General features: G+C 53.7%; 2 non-coding genes across 2 annotated transcripts; both read right to left on the bottom strand.

The window, feature by feature from the left end:
• Window positions 1–303: 303 nt before the first annotated feature.
• Window positions 304–456, bottom strand: LOC119451059 (5.8S ribosomal RNA). Its single transcript, XR_005191631.1, has one exon. It is a non-coding gene; the product is annotated as a 5.8S ribosomal RNA (ribosomal RNA).
• A 1,686-nt stretch (window positions 457–2,142) lies between these two features.
• LOC119451202 (small subunit ribosomal RNA) lies at window positions 2,143–3,957 on the bottom strand. The gene has a single exon (XR_005191729.1). It is a non-coding gene; the product is annotated as a small subunit ribosomal RNA (ribosomal RNA).
• Between the last annotated feature and the right edge of the window lie 6,384 nt (window positions 3,958–10,341).

Below are 10,341 nucleotides of genomic sequence, written 5' to 3' on the forward strand. Positions count from 1 at the left end.
ACTGCTGTCGCAACAGACGTTTGCGCCTCGCGATTCAGACCGCACTTTCCCTGCAGGTGTCCGACTCCATCCTGCGGCGGTCTCTTCGGAGGCGCGCACTAGCCGCGCTGCAGTAGTACAATGCCTCGTTTCCGTCTCTGCGAAGTTTTGGCACAACAGTTCAGTTCGCCACCGTCTCCCTCACGTGAGGCCGCTGGCGCGTGGCTTCAGCACTCAACGTACTGTCCGTGATGCCGACGCGGTCAAAACGAGTCGACGGACGCACGTTCCCTTGTGCGCCGAAGGCTCTCTTGATATGTGATCCGACCCTCAGACAGACGAAGCCAAGGGAAGACCCAAGGCCGCAATGTGCGTTCAAAGAATCAGTGCTCAGTGTGTCCTGCAATTCACACCAAGTCTCGCAGCTGGCTGCGTTCTTCATCGACCCGAGAACCGAGTGATCCACCGCTTAGAGTCGTGAAAAGTAGTTTGTTCAATTCCGTACAGTACAACCAGGGTTTTAGGCACGTGGCGTCTCCCTGTGTGTGGTTTCGAAGGGCACCTTTCTGCGCGCGCTCCTCGAGTCTGCGCGCTCTTTCGACAGCCGCGTCTCAGACAGCTGGTAGCATATAGGCGCACCACACCCTGCTACTTGCGTGTTGCGTTTCCAGCTAAACCCCGCGAGCCTTTGTGTGCACGTAAGCCTCCACTCTGTATGCACCAGGATCAGATGTAGGACCAAGATGCAGTGGAGCCGCTCACGGCTACACACCCGCGGGGGCGTGGCTCCCCTTACCACGTCTTTTTCTTTTTTGCGAGCACTCGAAGCCGGTTTTCCCTGCCAACCACCCACCGGACCCGTGTGCTACGTGTGCACGTTCACATTGCTCCACGAAAATTGGAAAAAAGCCGCAAGGCCATGAGGGGGCACGAGCAGCTGTGGAGTCTTTCACGGCGACACGGCCACGGGTGGGGTCTCGCCCCCATCGACGTGTCTCGCTTTTAGTCATCAGAAGGGTACTCAAATTGACCACAATGTCCCTAACACACAAACACGCTTTCGCATCGGCGGATTGCCGCAGCACACCCGCTGCTGATCCGACAGTCTACTTGAGACGACGGACAAGAGCCCGGCGCGCGTACTCGCGCGGCTCTCCAAAACCACTCGGCCAGTGCCAGGGACAGCTTTCGGCGCCGGAGCCGCAACAATTCTACTCGAGGCGGAAGACGAAGCCAGCAAGAGCCTGGCCGCAAGTGCGTTCAAGTTTCGAGACTTCAGTCCCTCGTCTGTCCGTAAATCCTCTTTCGACGTGCGGCGCCTTCCCAAAGCGCACAAGTCCGTTAACCGCGGAACGCGTCCGACGTAGCAAAGCCGCGTTTCCTCTCGTACTTCGCAGCAGCGCCGCCTTTCCCTCGGCGGCGGGCGAATAGCCTGCCAACGTCGTCGCATTCAACCGCGATCTCGACATCTCGCGCGTCACGAGCAGGAGCCGACCGGCAGCCTCCGGCCCTGTCGGGCTCGGTGGCACTTGCCGCGGAGGACGGGAGGGCGTTATGGGCCACGGTTCCTATTGTACTTGGCAGCCACACCCTCGTACCGCCAGTTCCATGACCGACCGAATGCCGCGCCGTTCCTTCAGTACTTGGGCAGCAACATAGTCGGGTCGTTACTCCATACTCGCCGCAGGAAGCGACCGGCAGCCGCCAGCCTTTTCAGACTCGGCGGCGTTTGCCGCGGAGGACGGGAGAGCGCTTGCACCGCAGTTCCAACTATGAATGATGGATGGCAGGCAGCTTTAGCTCTCGACCGCCAGTTCCTTGACCGACCTCTACCGTTCCTCTCGTACTGGGCAAAGCTTTGTCGGGTCGTCTTACTCCCATTCCGCGCATGAGCGTCGAGGCGGACTGAAAGCCCACCCATGAAAGTGCGTTACGCCGTTTGTACCCACGGGCGCGGCCAAGCCAACCGTCCAAGGTTGCAGCCGCCGCCCGCTGGGCGCAACAAATTGGGCACGGGGCGCCCCTCAGAATTCAGGCAGTCCCCGCGCATGTTCGGGTATAGCCGTCCCCGCGTCCAAGCGGGGACAGCGGCGGAAAGCGTCGGGCGCAGCGAGCCGCTCCACCCACACGGGGCAGAAACGATCGTCACCCTTCACAGTCCGGTAATGATCCTTCCGCAGGTTCACCTACGGAAACCTTGTTACGACTTTTACTTCCTCTAAATGATCAAGTTTGGTCATCTTTCCAACAGACCGGCGCAACCGAAAGGCCGCGCCGGACATCGGTCCGAAGACCTCACTAAATCATTCAATCGGTAGTAGCGACGGGCGGTGTGTACAAAGGGCAGGGACGTAATCAACGCGAGCTTATGACTCGCGCTTACTGGGAATTCCTCGTTCAAGGGGAACAATTGCAAGCCCCTATCCCAATCACGAAAGAAGTTCCACGGGTTACCCAGTCTTTTCAGACAGGGATAAAGACACGCTGCTTCCTTCAGTGTAGCGCGCGTGCGGCCCCGGACATCTAAGGGCATCACAGACCTGTTATTGCTCTGTTTCGTGCGGCTAGGAGCCGCTTGTCCCTCTAAGAAGGTTGTAAGGTGCTGGGAACCCCGCACCTATTTAATAGGCTAGAGTCTCGTTCGTTATCGGAATTAACCAGACAAATCGCTCCACCAACTAAGAACGGCCATGCACCACCATCCACCGAATCAAGAAAGAGCTCTCAATCTGTCAATCCTCCCAGTGTCCGGGCCGGGTAAGTTTTCCCGTGTTGAGTCAAATTAAGCCGCAGGCTCCACTCCTGGTGGTGCCCTTCCGTCAATTCCTTTAAGTTTCAGCTTTGCAACCATACTTCCCCCGGAACCCAAATACTTTGGTTTCCCGGAAGCTGCCCGCCGAGTCATTTGAGTAACTCAGGCGGATCGCTGGTTGGCATCGTTTATGGTCAGAACTAGGGCGGTATCTGATCGCCTTCGAACCTCTGACTTTCGTTCTTGATCAAAGAAAACATTCTTGGCAAATGCTTTCGCAGTAGTTCGTCTTGCGACGGTCCAAGAATTTCACCTCTAGCGCCGCAATACGAATGCCCCCGTCTGTCCCTCTTAATCATTACCTCGTATTCCAAAAACCAACAGAACAGAAACGAGGTCTTGTTCTATTATTCCATGCAAGTTTATTCAGGCGACTCGCCTGCGTTGAGCACTCTAATTTTTTCAAAGTAAAAGCACCGGCCTTCTCGAGGCACACAATGAAGTGCACCAAGAAAGGACCGGCATGATGTTCAGTCCGAGCCGTCGCATCGGGTAGATGCACTACTCGTCTGGAACTGAGATCCAACTACGAGCTTTTTAACCGCAGCAGCTTTAGTATACGCTATTGGAGCTGGAATTACCGCGGCTGCTGGCACCAGACTTGCCCTCCAATTGATCCTCGTTAAAGGATTTAGAGTGTACTCATTTCAATTACGGGGCCTCAAAAGAGTCCCGTATTGTTATTTTTCGTCACTACCTCCCCGTGCCGGGAGTGGGTAATTTGCGCGCCTGCTGCCTTCCTTGGATGTGGTAGCCGTTTCTCAGGCTCCCTCTCCGGAATCGAACCCTGATTCTCCGTTACCCGTAACAACCATGGTAAGCAAGTAACCTACCATCGAAAGTTGATAAGGCAGACACTTGAAAGAAACGTCGCCGGCTCGTGGCCATGCGATCAGCACAAAGTTATCCAGAGTCACCACACAATACGGGCCGAAACCCGATCGATCTTGGTCTAATAAAAGCACCCGTCGCCCAAAGGGCTTCAGGCTCACTGCATGTATTAGCTCTAGAATTGCCACAGTTATCCAAGTAGGAAGAAACGATCTAAGGAACCATAACTGATTTAATGAGCCATTCGCGGTTTCGCCTTATTTCGGCATGTACTTAGACATGCATGGCTTAATCTTTGAGACAAGCATATGATTACTGGCAGGATCAACCAGGTAATCGTTCAACTGCGCGTCCAGCCATGCCGGACGCCGTTGTTGCGACGCCGAGGCCACCTTCAGGCGCCTCAGCACGCTTCGTTTTTGCAAAGCCCACCTCTTTGCACAGTCCGAGATGACGGCGTTCGAGCTCGCTACGGCGCCCTCCCCGCAGGGCTGGGTATCGCCACGCGGCAAGAAGCACGCACACTCTCGATAGATTCGTTGCGTCGACTCGGTCACGGCTTGCGGGATTTGCCATCAGCCCGCAGCACTGGTGGACCGATCGGCGCTTGCAACGTAGCCGAGACGGCAAAGCCGCCAAGCGACGGGTCACGCCCGCGCCTTCGGCGCTTTCTTATTTGACTCGTCCGAGGACGATGCGGAACACACCTCGATATCGTGGATACGGCGTCGTCCGACAACCAGCCCCTAACGCATCAAGCGGATGAGGCTGCAGACGATTGCCGAGGGATCCACGGGAGAGGCTCCGGGGACACGCTTGACGGGCACGGAGCCCGCCGCATATCAGACACCCAGGTCGCACGCACTCGGGGGGCGACTGCACTCCAACCCCCATATAATAGCAGCGATAAGTACCCAGACCTCCATGGGGCCGTACTCGTGGCATTTTCGACGGGGATTTGGCGGAAATCGTGCCGCACCTTGACGAACTTTGAAAGTTTACGTCGGCTGCACAGGGCCGAAGTCGTGAAAACCAACACCGCGCAAGAGGGTCGTGATCGTCAATGTTTCGCCAGCGGCGAGTACGGCTTCGCGAATATTCACGTGCCTGAACCACCGCGCATCCTGTGCTGACTTTCACGGCGAACGAGCTTTCCGCTGCCGCACTTTCTCTGCAAACGTTGTGCCACGCACGGTGCTGTGCTCCATGACCGTTGTTTTGGACGGTGGCTTGCGTACTCGTCGGCGTATTTCCACCTCTCGCGTGCACCACGGTGCCCCAGCTCACCGATTCAAGGCAAACGTGCGAGCCGCTTTCGGTATTTCCACGGAAAAGTTGCGCTGAACGTGGCTTGCGCGCGCCGCCCCGGCTGACGCGGTTTCGGACTTTGTCTCTGCGAGCGGTCGCGTACTCGTCGGCGCAATTCCCGACGTCGCCGCAGTGCGTGAATCGCACAAAACGCACCCGGACACCACAAATTGAAAAGTGGTACGATGTCGGCCGGGGCCGCATACCTCTATATAATAGCAGCGATAAGTACCCAGACCTCCATGGGGCCGTACTCGTGGCCGCCGGCGGCAGTTAGCGCCGAAAGAAATTCCTCATTTTTGCTTTTCAAGCCGTGTTTCCACCTCTCGCGTGCACCACGGTGCCCCAGCTCACCGATACAAGGCAAACGTGCGAGCCGCTTTCGGTATTTCCACGGAAAAGTTGCGCTGAACGTCGCTTGCGCGCGCCGCCCCGGCTGACGAGCTTTCGGACTTTGTCTCTGCGAGCGGTCGCGTACTCGTCGGCGCAATTCCCGACGTCGCCGCAGTGCGTGAATCGCACAAAACGCACCCGGACACCACAAATTGAAAAGTGGTACGATGTCGGCCGGGGCCGCATACCTCTATATAATAGCAGCGATAAGTACCCAGACCTCCATGGGGCCGTACTCGTGGCCGCCGGCGGCAGTTAGCGCCGAAAGAAATTCCTCATTTTTGCTTTTCAAGCCGTGTTTCTGCCTCTCGCGTGCACCACGGTGCCCCAGCTCACCGATACAAGGCAAACGTGCGAGCCGCTTTCGGTATTTCCACGGAAAAGTTGCGCTGAACGTCGCTTGCGCGCGCCGCCCCGGCTGACGAGCTTTCGGACTTTGTCTCTGCGAGCGGTCGCGTACTCGTCGGCGCAATTCCCGACGTCGCCGCAGTGCGTGAATCGCACAAAACGCACCCGGACACCACAAATTGAAAAGTGGTACGATGTCGGCCGGGGCCGCATACCTCTATATAATAGCAGCGATAAGTACCCAGACCTCCATGGGGCCGTACTCGTGGCCGCCGGCGGCAGTTAGCGCCGAAAGAAATTCCTCATTTTTGCTTTTCAAGCCGTGTTTCTGCCTCTCGCGTGCACCACGGTGCCCCAGCTCACCGATACAAGGCAAACGTGCGAGCCGCTTTCGGTATTTCCACGGAAAAGTTGCGCTGAACGTCGCTTGCGCGCGCCGCCCCGGCTGACGAGCTTTCGGACTTTGTCTCTGCGAGCGGTCGCGTACTCGTCGGCGCAATTCCCGACGTCGCCGCAGTGCGTGAATCGCACAAAACGCACCCGGACACCACAAATTGAAAAGTGGTACGATGTCGGCCGGGGCCGCATACCTCTATATAATAGCAGCGATAAGTACCCAGACCTCCATGGGGCCGTACTCGTGGCCGCCGGTGGCAGTTAGCGCCGAAAGAAATTCCTCATTTTTGCTTTTCAAGCCGTGTTTCTGCCTCTCGCGTGCACCACGGTGCCCCAGCTCACCGATACAAGGCAAACGTGCGAGCCGCTTTCGGTATTTCCACGGAAAAGTTGCGCTGAACGTCGCTTGCGCGCGCCGCCCCGGCTGACGAGCTTTCGGACTTTGTCTCTGCGAGCGGTCGCGTACTCGTCGGCGCAATTCCCGACGTCGCCGCAGTGCGTGAATCGCACAAAACGCACCCGGACACCACAAATTGAAAAGTGGTACGATGTCGGCCGGGGTTGCATACCTCTATATAATAGCAGCGATAAGTACCCAGACCTCCATGGGGCCGTACTCGTGACCGCCGGCGGCAGTTAGCGCCGAAAGAAATTAATCATTTTTGCTTTTCAAGCCGTCTTTCCACCTCTCGCGTGCACCACGGTGCCCCAGCTAACCGATACAAGGCAAACGTGCGAGCCGCTTTCGGTATTTCCACGGAAAAGTTGCGCTGAACGTCGCTTGCGCGCGCCGCCCCGGCTGACGAGCTTTCGGACTTTGTCTCTGCGAGCGGTCGCGTACTCGTCGGCGCAATTCCCGACGTCGCCGCAGTGCGTGAATCGCACAAAACGCACCCGGACACCACAAATTGAAAAGTGGTACGATGTCGGCCGGGGTTGCATACCTCTTTATGATAGCAGCGATAAGTACCCAGACCTCCATGGGGCCGTACTCGTGACCGCCGGCGGCAGTTAGCGCCGAAAGAAATTCCTCATTTTTGCTTTTCAAGCCGTGTTTCCACCTCTCGCGTGCACCACGGTGCCCCAGCTCACCGATACAAGGCAAACGTGCGAGCCGCTTTCGGTATTTCCACGGAAAAGTTGCGCTGAACGTCGCTTGCGCGCGCCGCCCCGGCTGACGCAGTTTCGGACTTTGTCAACACGGGCGCTCGCCGCTTTGTCAGCGCCATCTCTTAACTGTGCGCCCTGTTTGAACGGCTACTAGCGTTCTGGAAAGCGTCCGTCCGAATTGATATACCACTTTGGCCTCGGTAGCGCTGCGATTTATGCTTCAAATTTGCGTGAAACGCTGCTTGCGCTTCCCGCCCCTGCTGATGCGATTTCGGATTTTGTAGCTGCAGGCGGGCTGTAGCTATAAAATTTGTGTGAATGCATCTGCGCGAAGCAAGTGCCCCGCTTGGTCCTCTTGCGGCATTTAATGTGAGTGTAATTCTTTCAGTTAATATGCAATACGAAGCCTCGAGCCACTTGGTATTATTGGAGGGACAGTGAGACCAATTTTGTTAAGAAATTGTTTAGAAACGATGAGGACGTGCACCTTCCAGCCATCTGCCTTCCCCATCAAAAAGTGTCCTTGCTGCGCGTAATTGGAACAAACGCTTTTCCGGGTGCATTTCAATGCAAACACACCTGTTTCTTTGCGTAAAAAAAAAAAAAAAAAAAAAGCAGATAATACTGGGGTTTTGCGTGCCAAAACCGCGGTCTGATTATGATGCACGCCGTAGTGGACAACACCGAAATAAATTAGACTATATGGGGTTCTTAAACGTGCTCCTAAACCTTAGTGCACGGTTTATTTATTTATTTATTTTTTTTTTTCATTTCGCCCCCATCGAAAAGCGGCTGCCGTGGCTGGGATTCGATCCCATGACCTCGCGCTCACTAGCCAAACGCTATACCTACTGAGCAAACACGGCTGGTTTGTTTCTTTGTGTACTTGCTTTTGTTAGCTGTCTTTTTTTTTCTCAGTTTAGTTGTAACTGCTTTGCTGTTTATTCACTGTCAGAGACAAGGTTTAATAAAGCAAGCCACTTTTTGTTTCTTCTTTTTTTGTATTTCTTGCCAAGAGGTTCGAGCTGTTTTTATTCCCCGGCCGCCACTGTCATCATGAAATCGAGTGTTACCTTGCGCCGTCTAGGTTTTTTACGCAATGGCGACGGACTTCGCGCTTGCTATTTCCGTAGATAGATGGCGGTAACGTGTTTTCGCATCCATATCAACAGTCACTGGCCACCGCTGATATTATTTAAACAAGTGTTCCAGCTTTCTTACGCTATGACGCACTTCGGCGTTCTTATTTCCGTACATCCATGACGTGATTTTGACTCTTTCAGTGTGGGCGCTCCTGTGTGTGTGTGCGCGCGCGCGTGCGTGCTTGCGTACGTGCGTGCGTGTATATACTTACATACATACATTTATACAGGCTTTTTATGTGACTAGAACCGATGATTTTATTGACAGCGGGCAGCCACAACTCAATGAAACCAATGACATATGTTTTGCTGTCATGTGACGCTCCTTATGGTAAGTTTTATGTTGCGCCAAATTAGTTAATCAATAAGGATTAATTGCGGGAAATGTTTATTATTCACTTTAGGGCCAATTACGTTTCGTTTTGTTCTTGAGGGCATTTTAAAACGACCCATCTTTTTTTTTTTTTTTTTTGCAGCCACACACATCCAGTGTGGTGAATTATTCCGGCGTTTATTGAAAGCCCGCGAAATGTGAAATAACCCCACGTGACTGAGCTTATGTGCTACTCTATTGCGTGCACACACACACAGTCACTCACACACGCATATATATATACGGGGGGCTTCAGCGAACACTTTCAAAAACTCTTCAATAGTGCCTGTGGCAGAATGCCCAAGTCTAGTTCATGAGCTGGTCTGCTCTAAGTGGCGGACATTACTTGCACAAGCAATTGAAATGCTTAGCCGAATAATAATGAAACAGTCACTAATTAGGTTAACTAATTACCTGATGGACCACGTTGGAATGTACAAATTGTAGCCGTGGAGTTTGCAAGGCGGATCCACTCGAAACGAATTCTCGGGATGACAACAGTTTCGAGATATTGATGTAGATAATAATGAAAGCAGCTCTCGCGTGCACCACGGTGCCCCGGCTCACCGATTCAAGGAAAACGTGAGAGCCGCTTTTGATATTACCACGGACAAGTTGCACGGAACGTCGCTTGCACGCGCCGCCCGGCTAATGTTGTTTAGGACTTTCTCAACACGGGCGCTCGCCGCTTTGTCAGCGCCATCTCTTAACTGTGCGCCCTGTTTGAACGGCTACTAGCGTTCTGGAAAGCGTCCGTCCGAATTGATACACCACTTTGGCCTCGGTAGCGCTGCGATTTATGCTTCAAATTTGCGTGAAACACTGCTTGCGCGTCCCGCCCCTGCTGATGCGATTTCGGATTTTGTAGCTGCATGCGGGCTATAGCTATAAAATTTGGGCGAATGCACCTGCGCGAAGCAAGTGCCCCGCTTGGTCCTTTTGCGGCATTTAACGTGAGTGTAATTCTTTCAGTTAATATGCAATACGAAGCCTCGAGCCACTTGGTATTATTGGAGGGACAGTGAGACCAATTTTGTTTAGAAATTGTTTAGAAACGATGAGGACGTGCACCTTCCAGCCATCTGCCTTCCCCATCATAAAGCGTCCTTGCTGCGCGTAATTGGAACAAACGCTTTTTCGGGCGCCCTTCAATGCAAACACACCTGTTTCTTTGCGTAAAAAAAAAAAGAAAAAAAAACAGATAATACTGGGGTTTTGCGTGCCGAAACCGCGGTCTGATTATGAGGCACGCCGTAGTGGACAACTCCGAAATAAATTAGACTACCTGGGGTTCTTTAACGTGCTCCTACACCTTAGTGCACGGTTTATTTTTTTTTTCTGCCCCAACGAAAAGCGGCTGCCGTGGCTGGGATTCGATCCCATGACCTCGCGCTCAGTAGCCAAACGCTATACCCACTGAGCAAACACGGCTGGTTTGTTTCTTTGTGTATTTGCTTTTGTTAGCTGTCTTTTTTTTTTCAGTTTAGTTGTAACTGCTTTGCTGTTTATTCACTGTCATATACAAGGTATAATAAAGCAAGCCACTTTTTGTTTCTTCTTTTTTTTTTGTATTTCTTGCCAAGAGGTTCGAGCTGTTTTTATTCCCCGGCCGCCACTGTCATCATGAAATCGAGTGTTACCTTGCGCCG

The sequence above is a fragment of the Dermacentor silvarum genome, chromosome 4 (genome assembly GCF_013339745.2).
Source record: "Dermacentor silvarum isolate Dsil-2018 chromosome 4, BIME_Dsil_1.4, whole genome shotgun sequence".
NCBI classification, from domain to species: Eukaryota; Metazoa; Arthropoda; class Arachnida; order Ixodida; family Ixodidae; genus Dermacentor; species Dermacentor silvarum.